Genomic DNA, 19,648 nt, shown 5'->3' with positions numbered 1-19,648 from the left:
AAAAAAGGCCGCAACCGCAAGGATTGTTTCGATTCGGATCGGGTCAATAGGTAACGGAGCCCCCTTAAGCTGTTCATGTCGCTCTTCACCAATCGAAAAAGCGAACCCTAGAATATTTGCTTGAGAGACTCGGATTCTTCCTTCTATTTCCTCTGCATCCAATCTCATTCCACAACCAGACGAGACTCTTCGCCTTCATTCAGAGTAAGCTTCTCACTTTCAATCTTTTCCGATTCCACTATTTCAACCACCCACTTCGACACAATTTGCTTCCCTGGTTTAAATTTTTGCCCAATTTCTGATTGTATTCAATAAAACTTGTTGTTTTTCGCTGTTTTGTTTTCATTGATTATTTTTGTTGATGTTCGTTTAGCCCTTATCGTATTCCTTTGCTATAAATTTCAATTTGACTCGTAAAGTTTCATTTGCAGTATCGAAATCAAGCTTCGATGGCCATATTTCGTGCCGCCATGGACATGGCCCGACGTGGTGGCAACCGCCTATTCCGCACCGCCATGAACATGTCTCGACGTGGTGTCTCCGGTGGTTAGCTCCTCCATCCATCTCTTCCTTATTTTATTTATTTATTTGTTTACTCTTTGGGAAATGATTGTGTAAGGGAAGGAATGGTCAGGCTTGGTGGGTTGAATTTGTACCAGTTTGGTTAATTATGCAGTCTAGTAGTGCAGTGTTATTTTTATGCTGATATGTGATATTTTACCAGCTGCAATTCCTTATGATGGTTGTTGGTTATGCTGTGGAATGTTGGATTATATTTTGGGGGATGCTGGTGGTGGCTTTTTGGTCTTGTAACGTGTTGGTTCATGTTGTGCTTTTTGGGGTGTAAAGTTTCGGACTTGGCTTTGGAAGGATTATATTAAGATGTGCTGCCCTTAGCTGATTTTGAATGGGATGGTATATGCTTTGGCGCTTTGTCTTAATTAAAAGAATTGGCAGCTTGGGGTATTTGGAGTGTTTTTGGTTATTGACTTGGGCTTTGTGGTTTAATTTCATATCTGTATAAGTATTGTCTTTTTTATGGGATGGTGGAAGTATGGATTTCTTTTATGTAGGTTTAAGGTTGTGTACTCTTTTTCCTTCTTAGGCTTTTTCCCATTGGGTTTTTCCTAGGGAGGTTTTAATGAGGCACAGTCCTTAAACTTGATGCCATACTTTGCCTGTTTTTGGCTTGCTCGTGAGAGGGTTGTTCTCATGATTTGTTATCTTTCAATAAATTATTTTTGTTTCCAAAAAAAATAAAATATCTTCTAAAAAATTGCCTGTACTGTTCTGACTGATGCAGTTAACCATGCCCCTCTTGGAGTTCCTGCTCATCCTGAAAGCTATACCTTGACATTTACCGCAGAGCACCTAAAACTTGGTAAGTCAGGGGCATGATTGTTCCATTTGTTATATATGGATTTTGGGTTTAAATTGATTTTTTTTTTCTTTTATGTAGTACTGATTATAGCTGCTGGACATGTCATGGGGCGCGGACTTACTCGTGTTTTATTTGGTCCTCCACCTCATCAACGTGAGAAAGTATGTTGTTTTTTTAACCGTGTTTGTTTACTTACTAGGACTAATAGATATTGTTTGTATGGGCTCCGGGAGAAAATTGGAGGAATGGATAAAAATTATAGAAGATGTTGTTTATGTCAAACCACTTTTTGTATGGAAGGAAAATGAAAATAAGTCTGAAAAACTCCCCTCTTGTTTGGTTAGTTGGGAGAACTGACAAGAAAGAATATATGTTTATGTCAAACCACCAGTATGTGAGTAGTAAATAAATGAAAATTCAATTTTTATCAATTTTTCTCTTCCATTTTCTTCTTCTTTGTGGATAACTTTTTTTTTGTGGTTCCACCCCTAGCTTTTCCCCAGTTTTTTATCTCCACAACTAAATGAGAGAAATTGGTATGTTCCTTTCTTTTTCTCTCAACAAGTGTTCCTTATTAAATGGTGATGTGATAGCTATTGTTTTGCTCGAGAAGGTTTAGTTTTCTTAGGACGTTGTGTCTGTAAATAATTTCCTTACTCATGCCATCTTTATCTCGATTAACATGAATGTAAGGTTCTCTTCTGCTGATAACAACTTTCTGAAAAACGAGAAATTAGTTCTGCCAAATGTCTGTTTACATGTGTTGTTGTTCCTAATTGTTTTACATGTTTTCCAAGAGAGTGTTACTGAAGGTGGTGGTGTTTATTTGCTTGCAGGCATGAACAGCTATGGAAATAAGATGAGCAAGTGTCAGTTTGGTGTTTCTTTTATGCAATGCGCTGTGCTAGCTAGTTGTGGTAATGTTTGGTGTAGAAACTTTAGGTGAAACATATTCACTTCCCTTTCCCCTTCTTTTCATATAGCATGAACAATATGGAATGAAACTTAATAATGTCCAGCTTGGGGAATAGTTAAAAGGTGCTTTCTCGGAATTGAACTATTTTATTATGCTTTCTTTAAAATAATGATGAGAATAAATATAACATATTAGTAATAGTATTATTAATTAGTATTATATTGTTATCTCCAAGAATAGTCCAAATGTCACATATCTAGCTACTTGTATGCAACCAATACATGTATTATTTGAGCTCGAGTCTTATAAATGAAAAAAATTAATTAGAGAATTATTCTACTATAATGTGGATGTTTTCAGCTCAAGATGATGGTGTGAAACTTATGTTAAAGAAAAAAAAACTAAAGACATTCACTTTTAGCCGACATCCTTCCAACATATACCCTCCTGTTACATTTATAAGGAAAAAAAAACTTTTTAGATACATAATGTATCAAGTCTATAATAATGACTAGATACATCATTTATTCAATATCTAGACAATGGTTTTTGCTTACAAATGTGACCAGAGGGTGTATTGTTTAGTGATGATTTTTTATAGCTGCTAAAATCATGAGATAAATGTGTGTCGGTTGTATTAATGACAAAAAGTGCATGCTCATAATCATCACTGTGAAATACTACTTGTATGAAAGATTATACAATAAAGTCTCATGAGGGTATAAAATTTTATTTTATTAATGCAAATTATATATTCGGTGCTGCATTAGTCGTTATCCAATTGCAATTTTGCAATTTTGGCCTGTGTAGTAGGAGAAAACGTTCAATAAAAGATGCATGGGCTTGCTTGTTGGATCATAAAAGTTGTGATTCCCATCCCGAAGCGCTTTCCAAACAGTCTGTCTAACAATACAACTTTCGAATATTCAAATCCCACGCAAGCTAAAACCCCATCCTCAAAGCTTGAATCTCAGCCGCCAATGGGTCGCCTCCACCAGCACCCGTAAAGAAGCCTCTCCTCAAGTGTCACTTGTAATCACGAATAACTCCCCCCATAACCATGTGAGTAAGCCCAAGGCTGAAATACCTATAAGTGACGAGGGAATAATAGCCCTTCGGAGGTGCTCTTCAACACTGATCGAGCATCGCCCCATGGAGAGACATGTCACTAGAGTTCAGGAACTGCAAGTAATCTCGCTCCTCTCTGCGAATCCACGGTCCACTTTCCTTCCCCTAACACCGTCTCATTATGCCATTACCAAAGCCCCCAAAGAGCAGCTAAGAATAGAACTGAATGACCCCCTCTAATCTGCGCAGGCATCAAAATGATGCCAAGCCAAAGCACCCAATCGACCCCAAACCTCCTTGGAGTGAGGACAATCCCTTAAGCAATGCAAAATCCTCTCAACAGGGTGAGAACAACGGGAGCACAGAGGAGATGAAGCATAAGCCAAATAAAGACCCGAACCTTCGCCGGTGCCACGACCTTCCACACCCAACTCCAATCACTTGGGACATCATCCTTTTTAATAAAATTTTCTCCTTCTCTCTCCTATTTCTTTCTCCCTCAAATTTAACAACTGATTGCTCTCCATTTCTATGTATTTTGACTTTCAAATTATTTAATTCAAATAACTTTTAAAGTTTAAAATTTTATTATTTTGAAATTCAAATTCAAAATTTGTACTATTTTTTGTTTTAATTATGATTTTGATTATTTATATAAACTTAAATTCCTTTTTAATCATTTTAAATTTTTCCAAAACATACTTAATACCAATATTTTAAAATGATAATAACAGATAGCCTCCAGTTAAAATTTTATATTAAATGATTAAAACATATCAAAATTTATTTATTTAAATTAAATATTCTTATTAAATGATCAAATTTTATTTTTAATTTAATATTTTAATTCAATATATACTATTTTCCATTTTTTCAATCAAATTTGTCATCACTATTAATTTATCATTTAATTCTTATTTTACTTTCTATGATCCTTATTAGATACCTCTATAATAAGATTAAAATTTTGTATCTTAACTATTTTCAATAGATACCAAATTAATATTAAATTTAAACTTGTAGTATTTTATATTTATATATTAAATTTAAAATATTTATTTAAAAAATATATCTAATATTAAAAATTTGAGTTTAATTTCTATGCTCTGACGGTGTAAAGTTTTTTTACAACGTCAACCAATTAGATGGTAAGGATGCACCATGTCAATTAATTAAATTAAATAAAAAATGTACTTTCTTACACTCTTGAAATCTGATTGGTTGACGTTGTAATTCAGTGCATTGAAATTAAACTCCAAAAATTTATTTATTTTATTTAAAATCTATACTACAAATTGATTTTTAAAGTAATTATAAAAATTATAATTTAATGATAATCTCATTACTAATATATACTATATGAATTTTTTATTGTTCCATTCATTCTCTCAAACCCAAAATTATTTTAATTATCTTTGTGACCCTACCTAATTAGAGATTAAGCAAGTGAATTATTTCTACTTTCTAGGAGAAGCGGGTTGAATTGAAAAGCGGGGACTGAAATTGAAAGAAAGAGAACACTTTGCATGTTTGGTTGGAGTTTTCATTTTCAGTTTTTGAAACAGTTTTGTGAAACAGTTTTTTAAAATAGTTTTTAGAAGAAGAAAACAATTTAAATGACATGTTTTTCAACATTTAGAAAACTGATATCTGAAAACTAAAAACAGAAACTGAAAAACATGTTTAGTTGGTTTTTTAGTTTTTGAAAACAGGTCGTACCAAAGAGACTGTTTTTAAAACAGCAAACAAACAAACAAACATTCGTATGTGAAATCGTATGGGAGATGAATGTTTAAATGGTTTTTTGGTTACTTATATAGAAAAATATGCATTTGATAGTGTTAAGAATGAAAAAAAAATATACAAATTTTTCAAAATATGAAAATTCATAGGAAACAATGATGATGTGTTTTCAAACTTTTGATATTACTCCCTCCCTTCCTTATTATAAGTTACAAATACCTAATTCTCTAATTCTCTTAGATTAAGAAAATTAGTTACTTATACTCTCTCCGTTCCTAAATAACTGACACTTTACACACTTATTAAGAAATACAATTACTCTATTAAAATTACTCATTGTGTTCCAATATTACCCTTTACCTCACCTGCTCATAAATTCTCCCATCATTTTACTCCACTCATTTACTGGTATTAATTACTCCCTCCGTCTCATATTGTAAGTCACTTTTAACTACTTCTCTTGGAAAAAGAAAAGTAGTTAAAAACAATAATTTATAAGAAAAAAACATAGACTTTTCAATGTCACTCGTAGAATTTCTCTTTCTAAGTTAAATTTTTTCAAATATAACTACTCTTACATCTTAAATATGAGGTTAGTATTGGAAAAAAAATATTAAATATTGCATTGGTATCACAAAGTGACTTATAATTAGAGAAAAAAAAAACTCAAAAAACATGACTTATAAATTGGACGGAGGGAGTAATTAATTAAAGTGTATTTATTTTATTTAATTTAATTTAATATAGAAACTAAACTAAACTAGAAAGCTAAAATGCATCATCAATCAATATACCAACAAAACGCAGGGACACTTGTGTCGTTTCCGAATTTACATGGCCCATGTCAACAAGCGTGGCGATTCCACGTTTTTTCCCCTCGTTTCACATATGTACCCTTCCATTTATCCAAAAGGCATTTATAAAAAAAAACCAGCATTTATCCAATTAAAAAAAATCTAACCCCATTTACTAGTGTCTTTTGGTTGCTCCATACTTCATGTTTTCAATAAAAGAAAAAACTGTTGAACTCTTTACCTCCATACATTTGGATGTTAATTTTTTTTTTTTGGCTCTAGCAGTAGTTTAAATTAAAATGTGTTTACCTCCATAATTTTCAATTATTTCCCACCATAATTTTAATTTGTGGCTCTATTAATATAAGAAATCTGAACATAAAAAATATCATATACTCTAACAATGGCTACAGAAAATGAAGGCATTCAACACTTGGAAAAGAATTTAAAATTTTAATATGGTTAGGTTGTTAATTTATTTTATTAACACTTGTTTTAGTACTTTAAATTCTTAACATAAATAAAAAAAACAAATATCAAAATACTCATTAAATCTTAAAAACTATTCAACATTAATACGATGTTTTTTGAATTCATCCTCATTTAATGCTTTAAATTATTTGGAATGAAATAAAAAACTGAAAGAAGTCTTGTATTGTAAAAATTGTTTAAATCGTGTCTTAATAGAATTATTAATTGATTGATTAAATATTTAATATGAAAATTATTCTAGGTGAATGTGTGATGTGATTATTAATACTATCTCATTACTGATATACTATATAAATTTTTTATTGTTGCATTCCTTCTCTCAACTCAACCCAAAATTATTTCAATTCTAATTAGAGATTGATTAAGCAAGTGAAGTCTTTCTAGTAGAAGCGGGGACTGAAATTGAAAGAAAGAGTACGATTTGCCAAGTTTCGAACTTGCTCTTGTTTTTCATCACCCATTTACGTCAATTGAGTCTTAACAGGCTTGTTTCTTCCTCTTTCTAAACTATCGCTATTCCCCCTTTTTCGGTTTGATTAATTGATTTATGTTGGTTTCGTAGTTTTCAACAATGCCGAGGGAAATCATCACGCTTCAGGTTGGCCAATGTGGCGTTGATGGAGTATGCGATGCGATGAAGGAGAGGAGTGTGTCCATGTCCATGGTTTGATTTCGTGGGTAATCGTCATCTGCAGGCCCTGTCTCTGTAGCGTGATTTAGGTTTAGGTGTACTTGGAAGTAGATGAGCTCACCGATTGTGTTGAAGATGTCGTGGATGAATGCGAAGTGGGTACCTTGAGCGATTGTCAGAATCAGAGAAGATGGTGGAACCAAAAGGACCAATTTTCCCTTGTGAGTATATGTATCCTGTCTGCAGTATATGTTCAGGCCAAGAAACATGGAAGATCAAGGTTCGCGTTCTTCGTTTGTGGGAGATGTTTCCAGTTGGTCATATATCCAAACCATATGCCATGCATCTCATGTTAATAGATTCTGTTATTTTTGGTATGGCTACAATTTATTCTTTAGGTTATTATTTATTTATTGGAAAATGGTTTTGCTGGTGAAATTTGAGGCTTCCATCAACAAGAATTTCATTTCCAAATTCAAACATCAATTGGCTGAGGGGAATGATTACAAAATCACATATTTTGCTTAATGAGTCTGAGTTGAATAATTGTTCTAGATCTTTGGTTCATAACTTTTCAAAGAAGGCAGGTTTCAAGTAATGTGTTATGTGGGTGATTTAGTAGGAATGGCCAATTTGGAAATTAATCTTTGTGGCTCATCTAAGTGGTTTGATTTGTAGGTTCCAAGTCTGATGGATCTGGAAGACAAATGAAGGAAGTTGCTTGTCCTATTTGCACTGTCCATCTCCAGGTTCAAATAGTGACTAATGTCCCTGCTGTTTTCCCACACCATCACATCATCTCCATCCTCACTTTTGGCTTTGTTTTGTAAATTTTGCAGGTTTAGGTGCCTAGCTCAGGTTCGGAGACCATTGAGTGTGGAGTTTTCCAGCACCCATTTCTTGTGAGTTCCTATTGAGCTATGATAAACACAGATGAAGGTGTCTATGTGTCAACTTTAAATTTTAATTGTTTTACTGATCTATCTATTGCGAGTTAATAATCAACAATTTGGAATAGCGTACTGTTTATTTTTATCTTTGGCCTACCTACATCCTTTTAAAATAGATACTGAACTTGTACATGTATAGCTATGCGAAAGTCATAATGGTTTCAGACAATTTAAGGGCTGCATATACTGTTTAGATTTGAGTTATAAAAGGTTAATGTTTGGACTTTGGATTGTGTAACTGGTTGGCTACTATTTGGTTCTCACTTAACGTCCTGTTTTATTATGTATTGGCCGGATTTTGAGGTTACTATTACTCTTAAAAGGATGTATTAACCAGTATTTGCACACTTTAAAATTGATTTGGAGGTTTTTTTTCCATTGCTTCATTTTCACATGCTGAACCACATGGCACTTTTTTGTTTGCTTTATTTTCTTGTAGATGGTGGCAGCTAGATTGAACTTTGTCAAACATGAATTTGATGGCCTTTTTTTGGGAGGCTCTCACGTGCAAGATATATAGGAAATGCTAGAAATATAACTTTTGGCTATTTCTACCCAAGTAACTATCTGATTTTGTTTTTGCTTAATGATCATACCTTTTATATATACCAGTGAAAGAGCAGAATAGAAATTTTTCTGGAATACGTGAGAAACCAGAATTTTTGGAATTGTTTGTGTTAAGAACACCTTAACATGTATGGTTTTGACTTTCTATAAACATGATAGTTATGATTGTTAATTGATTGCCTGGTGAAATTGGGTAGAGTTTTGATTTTTCATGTTAAACCCTCTTATTGAATGATATTTCTTTTGGTGAGTAGGTTGCGGATGCAATGCGATAAACAGTGACAAATATAATTGGAATACCCCTCAATTTGTCGCTGTTGCAATTACCACTGTAAGATTATACAATCCCCCCCCCCCTCTTTGTATGGTGGTATTTGCTAGCTTTGGTGTTACACTTAGGTGTGTAGCTAATCACTTTGTTTTTTTTTTTTTTTTATGAAACTTTTGTGTGAAGTGGGAGAATTTGCTATTCTTGGTAATCTCAAATAAATCTTGTGACAATAAAAAGAGATGGTTTTGTTTGCTCTCCACTTTTTGAAAAAAAAACAACAACTTTGATCTTACTATGATATAAATATTTATCAATTCATCAATTTATTGATCTTGCAAATAGTTAGTCTATTCCTTAGTTCCCTAGTACTCTTAGTAATAGCTTTCTTCCTCTCATAATTCTATAAATACTGCTATTGTTTGGTTTTTTCTCACCTTCGGCAACTTCCTTTGTTCCTCTCAATTCCCCCTTTGTTTAGCTTTTCCTCTGCTTTATCTTTGATCAGGTTTACTCATTACTCATTTCCTCATGTCTTTTATCGCTGGTCCTTTGAATCTCGTCCGTAGTTTATGTTCTGGCCAGGAAACATGGAAGATCAAGGTTCGTGTTCTTCGTTTGTGGGAGATGTTTCCTGTTGATGATATATCCAAAACATATGCCATGCATCTGGTCTTAATCGATGCAGAGGTGATTTTTTCTGTTTTTTCTTTATGGTTATTGTTATGCAATTTCTAATTTAGTTATTAATTATTGGAAAATTGTTTTGGTGTAATAGGGGTTTGAAAATTGAGGCTTAATTCAACAAAAACTTTATTTCTATATTCAGACGTTAATTGGCTGAGGGTAATGTTTACAAAATTACCTATTTTGTTGTTTCTAAAAACACTGGTGCATTTCGGCAAAATACATTGTTTCTTGAGTGAAATTATTGGTGCCTTGTCTTTTTCTTTAGAAGTTAGTCTTCAAGGAGTCAGTAATATTTGATTCAGAAGATTTAAATGAGAAAGAAAGATGATATAAAGCTCAAGCTCTGTAATGTGCTTAGTTACATATAGTTTAGAGAATTTGATATTATTGGTCTAGATTTTATATGCTTTAAATACTCATTTTCCAGTTTGTAGTATTTTTATCCAGTCTTAACCCTGTTTTTGGTGTTTTCTTTCTTTCTTTCTGTAAGTGCTATTTGGCAGGGTCCTTTTTCCTACTCTCATATCACCATACCATATTGTCTTTCTTTGTTCAGCGACTCTTTCTGGTTACTACTTTTTGGTGAAGATTAAGTTGCTTGCTACTTCTATAAGATCCCTAGAATTTAAATCCTCAATCCTGAATGAATTTGTTTCATGAACAAGATATCAATAAGTACGTTTTTCTGCATCGTAACAAAAGCATGTCAAATCTCTTTAATCCTGAATTAAGTACATTTATTTCTCAAGATGATTCTAAGATTTGCTAAGCTTGAGCACATGCAAGTTCTTTCTAAGATGGCTGTCAATTTTTTGTTTTCTTTCATCATTGCACTCCTCGATTTTGCCACTATCTATCTTCGCTTGCTGGAACCATTCAGGGCATGCATGAATAACCTTAAATTGAACATAGAATACATTGAGGTACTTCATATTTTCCACTTGTGTCTTAACTATTAAAATGCTCGAAATGTGTAGGTGAGGAGGACAGAATTTTGGTTTCTCTTTACTGTCACAAAGCTCATAAAGGAATTCATAAAAAAGACTCTTGCATGAGGCAGATGGTCTCATATTTCAGGTGGGATTTGTGCTCACTTTCAATGCACTAAACACGAGAATGAGTTTTTTTTTTGCCAAGCTTCAGTGCTTTGTAAATCATGTGTGGTATTGCCTTCTCTGATCTTTGGTTTTGAGTCTCTTGATTGCCTTATGAAATGGATCTCCTACCAATAATAGTGCTGGTAATAAAATTCCTTTTCATCAACTTATGATTTAAAATTAACCCAATTGGACCGTTAAACTAAGAGATATGTTAATAAGTTCCTCTTTGGAGTTATCTACTCTAGAGTTGGAATGATTGAACAGTGTATTCCCTGATTTGAAACTTAAGTATGATCGCAATGTATTCCCCCCATTTATAGTGAGGGTTTAGTAGATAATTCTGTTACATATCAAAAGTTTAGGGATGATACGTGAGCTACCTGAAAAAAAGGGAACTAAAGGTGGAATACTGGAGTGCAATAGTATATCTGCATTCAGTTAAGTATGTAGTAAAGGGGATTGTCTTCCTCATCATTCAGTTTTTCATTCTTTGTATAACGTGATCAGAGTGGTTGTTTTCATCATTTGTTGGTTGTTTTTCCTTACCATTTTTTTTTTCTCTCTAGAACAAACAACTCTGCTAGACAAAGATTTACTTCGTGTTGTAGTTAAATAGTTAGTCCTATCTATATTTATGCTATTTATGGTTTCACAATCTAAGAGTAATGGGCTTCTTACATTTCCACTCCTATAAACACTCCTTTGGTTTTGGACATTTGTGGGTTTTCTTTATTTGATTTCTTTTAATTTGGAGTGATATCTAAGTGTGATTTTTTATTCTGTTGTTTCACCAGATTGCTATGTTTATTGAACTTTGAGGCCGCAGATAGGAGGTTGCAGCAGGGAATATTATCCAATTAATGTTTCTCCTTCCTGGACAACTTGGTTAGGATTATATGTTAGCTTTCAATTTGCCCCACCATGTATTACTTGATTGGTATCACTTCCTGATATGTTGAACGTAGGTGCTGCTGCTGTCAAATAATCAAGATGGGAGGTACTTGAGTAATATAGGCAGGAAGAAGGTGGATCCATATGAGATCAGTGACTCATGGAGTTGGGCCTATAGTGGATAACCTATACGCACAAAGGGTTTGTTGGGAAACTTTAATTTTTCTGAATTCTTTTGTAACTCATATATATGTTCTCTCCTTTTGTGATTCTCTATGTTTGTAAAATGTAAAATCGCTCTTATTAAATTATAGAATTAAAAATCATAAAACGTAGAATCGCTCGTCCGTGCATCGCACGGAAACGGGCTACTATCCTAGTTTAGCTTATGCTTTGGATTGTGGGCCAATTCAAACATGCTACTAGTTGTAGTTTCGACTTTATGTAATGTGGATGACATGCCTCAGGATGTTATTGTTAGGTATATGCTAAATTAGCCATGTGATTCTGGACTCATTTATCTCATTTTAGAGTTTGTTTTAATCCTAGACTACTCACCTTTGCTTGTTACCTAGATTCTAGGTTCCTATAGCTTGCTACTGTTGTTGTCCAACAATGTTGGATAAGCATTTAGTTAGAATGGATGTCAATCAAAGATCTCAATGATGAATGTCCTATAAGTGACTTAATATTTTTAGAATGTGAAGCAATTGTTTACCTAATGTGGTTGTTAATATCTGATCAGGGAAAAATTGTTGAAGAAGACATAATGGACATGATTGACAGAGAAGCAGATGGTAGTGACAGTCTTGAGGGTTCTTCTTCTTCGACCAAATGTTTTCCCCTGGAGAGAGGATGTTAACCAGAAGTTCTCCCTTTTAGCTTATCTCAGATTAAAATTACTTGTAGTGCACTGCATAATGGTTGGGACTCTGATGGCCCCACACCACTTGGGCATCCAATCAAAGTATACAGAAGAAAGAAAAGAGGGGAGAGGGGTATAAATGGGAAAAAGAATTCTGTTAGAGAGGGTTCTAACAGAATGGGCAGCAGTCAGGAGGGGATTGGTGGTGAAGACGGTGGGATAATGCTAAGGAACGTGAGGATGTAATGAATTTCTTTTTTGGGGTATGGGTGGAGAATAGACCATCTTTTGGGATGTTTGGGAGTCGCTGTTGTCTATGAGCTAAGAAGTCTCTTCTCTAATATACATTTTACTTCTTTTTTAGTGCTTTTGCTTCTACAAATTAGCTGTAGGAAGAACTGTTTCTTCCGAGTTTCTTAACCCACTCTATTGTTACCTATCAGATTTCTGTTTAGCCTTTACAGTTTTTGAACTTGCTATATACAAGAAAGACCTTGGAGGTTGCTCAAGTATTTTCACCTGTATTACTATTATGGTGTGTTTGGGTAAACAATGTAATTAAGCGTTTATGTTGATAAACACCTATTCATAAGCTTATTTGAGAAGCCTATTAAAATGAGCTCAAAAGAATTATCTTTGTGTATAAGCGCTTATATCCTAATTTGAGAAGCTTATCAAATAAGCTCAAGAGAGCTTTAGGGTAGGTCATTAACTAACTATTTTCATAAGCTGGTACTCTTGTTTAAGTTTTTATACTGTAAGATAAGTTTATAAAGCTCTTCCAAATGCAACTTCAGTGTTTCCAATTTCACTTATTTATTAAGTGTTTTTTCTGTACCTTATGCAGGTATGGGCTCATACTTGTTGGAGACACTGGACGACCGCTACAGCAAAAAACTAGTTCAGACATACAGTGTGTTTCCTAACCAGATGGAGACAAGTGATGTGGTGGTCCAACCTTCCAATTCACTTTTGACACTCAAGCGACTGACTCTTAATGCAGATTGTGTTGTAGTTATTGACAATACTGCACTAAATAGAATTGCTGTGGAACGACTTCATTTATCAAATCCAACATTTGCTCAAACAAATTCTTTAGTTTCTACTGTGATGTCTGCCAGCACAACCACTCTTCGTTATCCGGGGTACATGAATAATGACCTGGTTGGTCTTCTTGCCTCTTTGATCCCAACACCAAGATGTCATTTTCTAATGACTGGATATACGCCTTTGACTGTGGAACGTCAGGTGAGATCCCTGTGTCAGTTTTTCTCCAAAAAATGATATTTGGAGCATCAAAATTTTGCCTAAATTCGTGTTATGTGAAGACTTATGTTAAATTGTTGAACTGGAAGTAGTCTGTGGAGAAACTATAATTTCATCCCCCGCCCCCATTATATATAAGATCTGAAGTGCAGTGTGATGGCCGTTTTAACATTTTTTTGTTTGTAACTTGGATGCACATTGTTTTTCCCCATCCTGATAGGAGGAAAAGGAACCATGAGGATTTGCATCTATTCACTATAATATTGAACCAAGAAATTAGAAGATTATCAGCCCAGGTAATTTTGTGGACTACGGAGTGAGCAATACTGTACTGGTAGAGAGTATGTTATAAACTCTATTATTGCTGATTATGCTGGAAAGTAAAACTCTACATATCACACAACTTCAGTAATTGCACTGCTCTAGTAATTTTCAATTGTTTACCAATACCATAAAACCAAGTGATTATGTGAATATTTTTTTGTGTATATAGATAATCATGTAAAATATGTAAATTGGAACCTTTCACATGTATCTTTATCTCATGAATGACCTAGTAGGTTATAAGAGTGAAATGGTCAATCCATGCACGAGAGGAAATTGTTTTTGAACCTCTTCAACAGTTAAGAGGAAATGTAACAAAATCATTGCTGGAAGGAGTAATGAAGAGTACGAGGCAAATGATTGAGGAGCAAGAAGCAGTTCGAGGTCGCTTGTTCACTATCCAAGATGTAATGCAAAGCGCAGTCCGCGCATGGTTGCAGGTTCATTGAATTCACTTTTTATATATAGCTATATTTCATAAATTTGACTATTATCTATTGTTTGTAGTTGTAGTCACTTAACTGCAATGTGCTGCATAAATCCTATTCTTTCATAGTGAATTTCAATAATTTCCATTCCATGGTTAGAGATGGATGCATCTTTGCATGGCCTCACACTCTTGCTACTTATTTTAGGACAGAAGCCTGACGGTTACACATAACTTGGGAGTGTTTGGGGGTTGTGGTCTTGTTCTTTCCATCATCACTGGACTATTTGGAATAAATGTGGATGGAATACCTGGAGAATCAGAAGCTCCTAATGCGTTTGCTCTCTTCTCTGTGATCCTCTGTGTTAGGAGCAGTGCTAATTGGAATTGGATTACTTTATCTTGGGCTGAAAAAACCATCATGGAGGAAAATGTTGCAGAGAGAAAACTTGAGCTTCAAGAGCTGGTCAGGATGTTCCAACATGAAGCAGAAACTCACGCCCAAGTTCGAAAAACTGCCTCAAAAGGATGTCCCTCAAAATGCAGCAGCTAGATCACCAAATGGTGCAAAGCGTCATTTCTTATTGTCAAAATTGTTCAGTCAATAGATACTTTTAGTTCTCCTGTTTGGTTCAAGATGATGTATCATGTCATGTCACATCTTTTTGTAATTCTACTCACAACAAGAGTGAGATAAGAAGAGAAGAAAAATGAGGTGTTTGATAGGTTATGTGATATGAAATGCAAAGAAAAATAAGAAGAAAAAGTTGGTGGAAATGACATCGAAGAAAATGTTATGTGAGAATGTAAGAATTTATTATTTCATGGTCAATTTGAGAATGGTTTACCTCTTGAAATCTTTGTTTGAGAAACAAATTTTTCACATTGGCTAGATGAAAATGATTATGAATGAATCCGCAATGCCCCTTTTCTTATAAAATATCAATTTATGGGGCTCCTGTCCCACGTAGAACATATAATGGTAGCCATATGAAAGTTAGGGGTTCTAGATGGGGCATATAATAATGTGACACTTCGATATCAGTAGTCCATTAAATTTAAATCCAAATTTTAAATCTCCACTGACTAATTATCACTTAATCATCAGATTAGAGTTTGTGTAGAAAATTAACATCAAATATTAATAAATAAATCTATGCATGAACTCTCTACTGAGCTCAGTGGGTGGCAATAAGCTACATTTATGGAAGGAGGTTGTTGCCCCCCTCCAACTGTCTTTATGGCCTGTTTTGAACCGAAATTGCCCATCAGCATGAATCTTGGATTATGATTTAGTACTTGTGAAGACACTATCCTCTGTTTCCTTGTTTACTTGGATGCTGGTTTTCCTTATTTTGTCATAATATAATACTATGTAAGGGGGTTCATCTCTCCTAAATCCTGATAGACCCTTGCTAACTAAGGTATCTAAGTGTCTTTGCAGGTACCATCAACAATTAGAGAAACAGTATCCGGCATCATAGCTATATGACTTTAAGCTAAAGACCTACCAGTCAATTACAAATAGCACATAACCTGTTACTCTCCCTCTGGTTTGACTTGTAGTTGAACTAAAATGTTATAGAATGGTAGTAGCTTTGCTTGCATTAGTTTCTATCTGGCATCTAAATGCACCATGCAGGAGCCTCTTCTAACCCTTTTCTCCAGGAAAGAAGAAGCAAGGTCACCATTCACACCATTAACCAAGGAACAGTCATTCCATGATATTGCTCTTGCCCAATCACTGGCTCAATCAGGTTCTCCTGATATCATCGATGATGCAAAGAGAAGTTCTTGTATTAACCTCATTGCCAATTTGAACATCAGGAAAAAGAAGATTAACCATTGCTCCCGCTCGGCTCCATCCATATTAATCACTGACAAGAAAGTAGATTTTCATGAGCCTTCTGAAACCAGACCTGCATATAAGTCATCAACTTCAATAGTTTGGCGATCTTTCATTGGTGTTTTCTTGTATGTAGCTACTGGGGTTTTAGTGTACATGACAAGTGGGAGTTTCAAGGGAACCAAAACATTCAGGCCTGTAGATGCTGTGTACATCACAGTGGTAACTCTATGCACTATTGGGTATGGTGATATTGTTCCAGACTCCATATTCACCAAGATTTTCACTTGTGGTTTCATTTTGGTGGGTTTTAGAATTATTGGTTTTCTACACAATGAGTCGGTCAGTGGCATACATTTGTGACACAAATGAGGCATTCTTATTGAGCATGATGGATGAGAATCGATACAAGAAAATTCTCAGTACATATATGGTTGATGAAGAGAAGGGAAGAATGAGGATAAGAACCAAAGTTTGTCTTGCTTTGGCTGTTGTCATTGGCCGTGTTGCTATAGGAACAGTTGCATCACACTTTGTAGGGGATCTGGATTGGGCTGACAGTTTATATCTCTCAGTCACTTCTGTTACAACAGTTGGTTATGGGGATTATTCTCTCACAACTGTAGCTGGAAGATGTTTTGCAAGTCTATGGCTTTTGGTAAGCACATTGGCCGTTGCCAGAGCCTACCTGTATCTCGCTGATTATAACATGCAAAAGAGAAACCGTGAGATGGCAAAATGGATTCTCCAGAAGAAGATAACCTTATCAGATTTAATAGCTGCAGACCTTGATAATGATGGGTCAATCAGGTATGCTTGAATGAGTAATTTCATATACTATCTATCATTGTCCTTTTTCCAGTTGTATACATGTATTACAGCAGAATCAATGGATTGGTTACAAGTTGAAGAGATGTCCTCATTAGAAGTCAAGGCCTAATTAAACGCGATAATATTGATGTCAGCTTAATTTGTGTTAAAGGGTTAAATAAGTTTTTCGTCCCTATCTTTTGCGTAATATTTGGTTTTCGTCCCTCGCCGGAGCAAAGGTGGGTTTTAGTCCCTAATCTTTGCCAAAATGTTTGGTTTTCGTCCCTCCGGAGCTCTGGGTCAACGCCGGAGCTCCGGTGGCCCATGTGGCATTGCCACGTCAGTTTAATGAGCTGACGTGGAATTTGTTTTTCTTTAAAATTAAATAAAAAACTTAATTAATTTTAAAAAAATTGTTTAAAATTCTAAAAAATAAAAAAACCTAATTTATTTAACTTTAACTCCTAATAAAATCTTTAATTGGATTTAGGTTTGAAGAAAAGATGAATTTCGTTCCCTTCTCCAGAGCAAATAGATCTGCACAACCTCCACCAAGCTCCTCCCTTTCCCCATGGCCGCAAGCTTAACCATCTCATCACCATCATTTCGGTTCTCCACGCAGATCTGGTTCAGGGTGGTGGCGGCCTCAAAGACCACAGATCGAACCCAACCTTGGGTTTCGGTGGTGGGGTTGGGTGACGGCGGCGGCGGAGCAGAGCGGTACGACGGTGAGGTTGGGTTTCAGTTCTGGGGGTGGGGTCGATTTGCGCGCGGTTGTGGGTTGCGGTGGGGATGGATATGGGTGGGTTGTTGTTGAGTCCGTTGATTTCAGCTTCTCATCCCATTTGTGTTTTATTCCCATCTAAGTCTTCTCTTCTTCTACGTCAAAGCTTCGAGCTTTCTGCTTCTTAGTGATGGGTATGGCTCGATCTGGGTGGGGCTAAGGTTGGGTGGCTCGATCTGGGAGAGGTGGGGTCGGGGGTGGTGGCTAGATGTTGGGGGCGGCTCGATCTGGGTGGGCTGGGGTTGGGGGTGGTGGCTAAGTGTTGGGGGCAGCTGATCTGGGTGAGGTTGGGGTTGGGATCATCTTCATCTCCATGGTTATCTATTTGTTGTTTTCTGGGTTACAGGTTGCCTCTTCATGATGTTAATTTTTGGCTTTGATTTAGATATTGATATTGCTATTCTTCCTTTTCAAAATACTTGATCTGGGCTTCGTATGCTGATGTTCTCTTGGTAAAAATAATTTATTTCTGGGGTGTCACAATAAAGAACAAAATCTGGGTTTTGATGAAGAGATATGTAATTAATAATTAAGTGAAAGATTTAAATGATATGATGGATGAAGATTAAATTTGGGATTTAAGTTTGATGGTTTAGGTGAAGGATTTTTTTTGAAATTGTTAGGTGAAGGATTTAATTTAGGTTAAATGGGTTTTTAATTACTGAGTTAATTTCCTTTTTTTTTTTTTTTTAAAAAAAAGATAACATGTGGCTTCATTAATCCCATGTGGCGTGGCAATGCCACATGGGCCACCGGCTCCGGCGTTGACTAAGAGCTCCGGAGGGACGAAAACCAAACATTTTGACAAATGTTAGGGACTAAAACCCATATTTGCTCCGGACGAAAATCAAGTATTATGCAAAGGATAGGGACGAAAAAATTATTTAACCCTTTACTTTTTTGCAGCAAGTCTGAATTTCTCATATACAAGCTTAAGCAGATGGGGAAGATTACAAAGATTGACATTCTTCAAATAAGCAAACAATTCTAACTGACCTGATGGAAACTGTCTAATTCAACCATCTCTCCTACAAGGGCAGACCGGTGCACAAGACTACCGATAATGTAGAGTTTGAGGAATGCCCCCTATTTTTGTAGTTACAACCAACAACACCATCACATAAGAAGTTGTGACTATCGTCAAGACAAAGACAACCTTACTGTTAGATCATCCTTTATTCCTGTTAAGTCATAGGGCAGTTACCCCATGTGGAACCAAACTTGTATGTTTTATAGGTTAATGTTAATAAATGTCACTAGAGATTACAAGACAGATATAATAGAACCTTGAGGATCTGCACCTCCCTTGCCCAAAGACCTTATTTTCATTCAATCTCTATATACCTCTTTCTCTTCATCCGTAGTTGCAGAAGCTCATGATATCAAATGGCAAATCTTCATATGAAGTATATATATGGATTGTATAAACTCAAACATATGTTTGGAATTTACAGTATTTCATGAAGCAAATATATAAATTATCTCAATCTTGGAAGCCACAATTACGATCTCCAAAAAGGCCACAGCCACACCTTTTTGGCTTCCTGATACAAAGTAGATGTATGATTTAAAATATTAATTCCCCTTGACAATATTAAGTCCTTTGGTAGGGAATCTACAGCCAAATTCTAAAGGATGCTACCTTACCTTACGCACAATGGTCCTTTTTCCCAAGGAGTACTCATCGAAGCAATTCGATACTACGTTCATTTCTGAGGCAGAAAAAAATCAAAAAACTTTGCAGTGGAAGCTAAAGGCATGGAGAAGCAATTCACTAAGCTGTCCTAAGTCCTTCAGCTATTTGTCCATATCTGCTGCTCCTGCATGACTAAACA

The 19,648-nt window shown here is 35.3% G+C and overlaps 1 long non-coding RNA gene and 1 pseudogene across 2 annotated transcripts; both read left to right on the top strand.

The window, feature by feature from the left end:
- Positions 1-19: 19 nt before the first annotated feature.
- LOC130733659 (uncharacterized) lies at positions 20-2,500 on the top strand. Of its 2 annotated transcripts, none has more exons than XR_009017523.1 (5): positions 20-204; positions 432-543; positions 1,304-1,381; positions 1,460-1,542; positions 2,218-2,500. It is a non-coding gene; the product is annotated as an uncharacterized LOC130733659 (long non-coding RNA). The 2 variants fall into 2 exon arrangements; XR_009017522.1 differs by having other exon boundaries at positions 25-204; positions 432-546.
- Positions 2,501-6,696: 4,196 nt separating this feature from the next.
- Positions 6,697-19,321, top strand: LOC130733654 (two-pore potassium channel 3-like; annotated as a pseudogene).
- The last annotated feature ends 327 nt before the right edge of the window (positions 19,322-19,648 follow it).

The sequence above is a fragment of the Lotus japonicus genome, chromosome 1 (genome assembly GCF_012489685.1).
Source record: "Lotus japonicus ecotype B-129 chromosome 1, LjGifu_v1.2".
In the NCBI taxonomy this organism is placed as follows: Eukaryota; Viridiplantae; Streptophyta; class Magnoliopsida; order Fabales; family Fabaceae; genus Lotus; species Lotus japonicus.
This window is presented reverse-complemented; position numbering and strand designations above follow the sequence as displayed.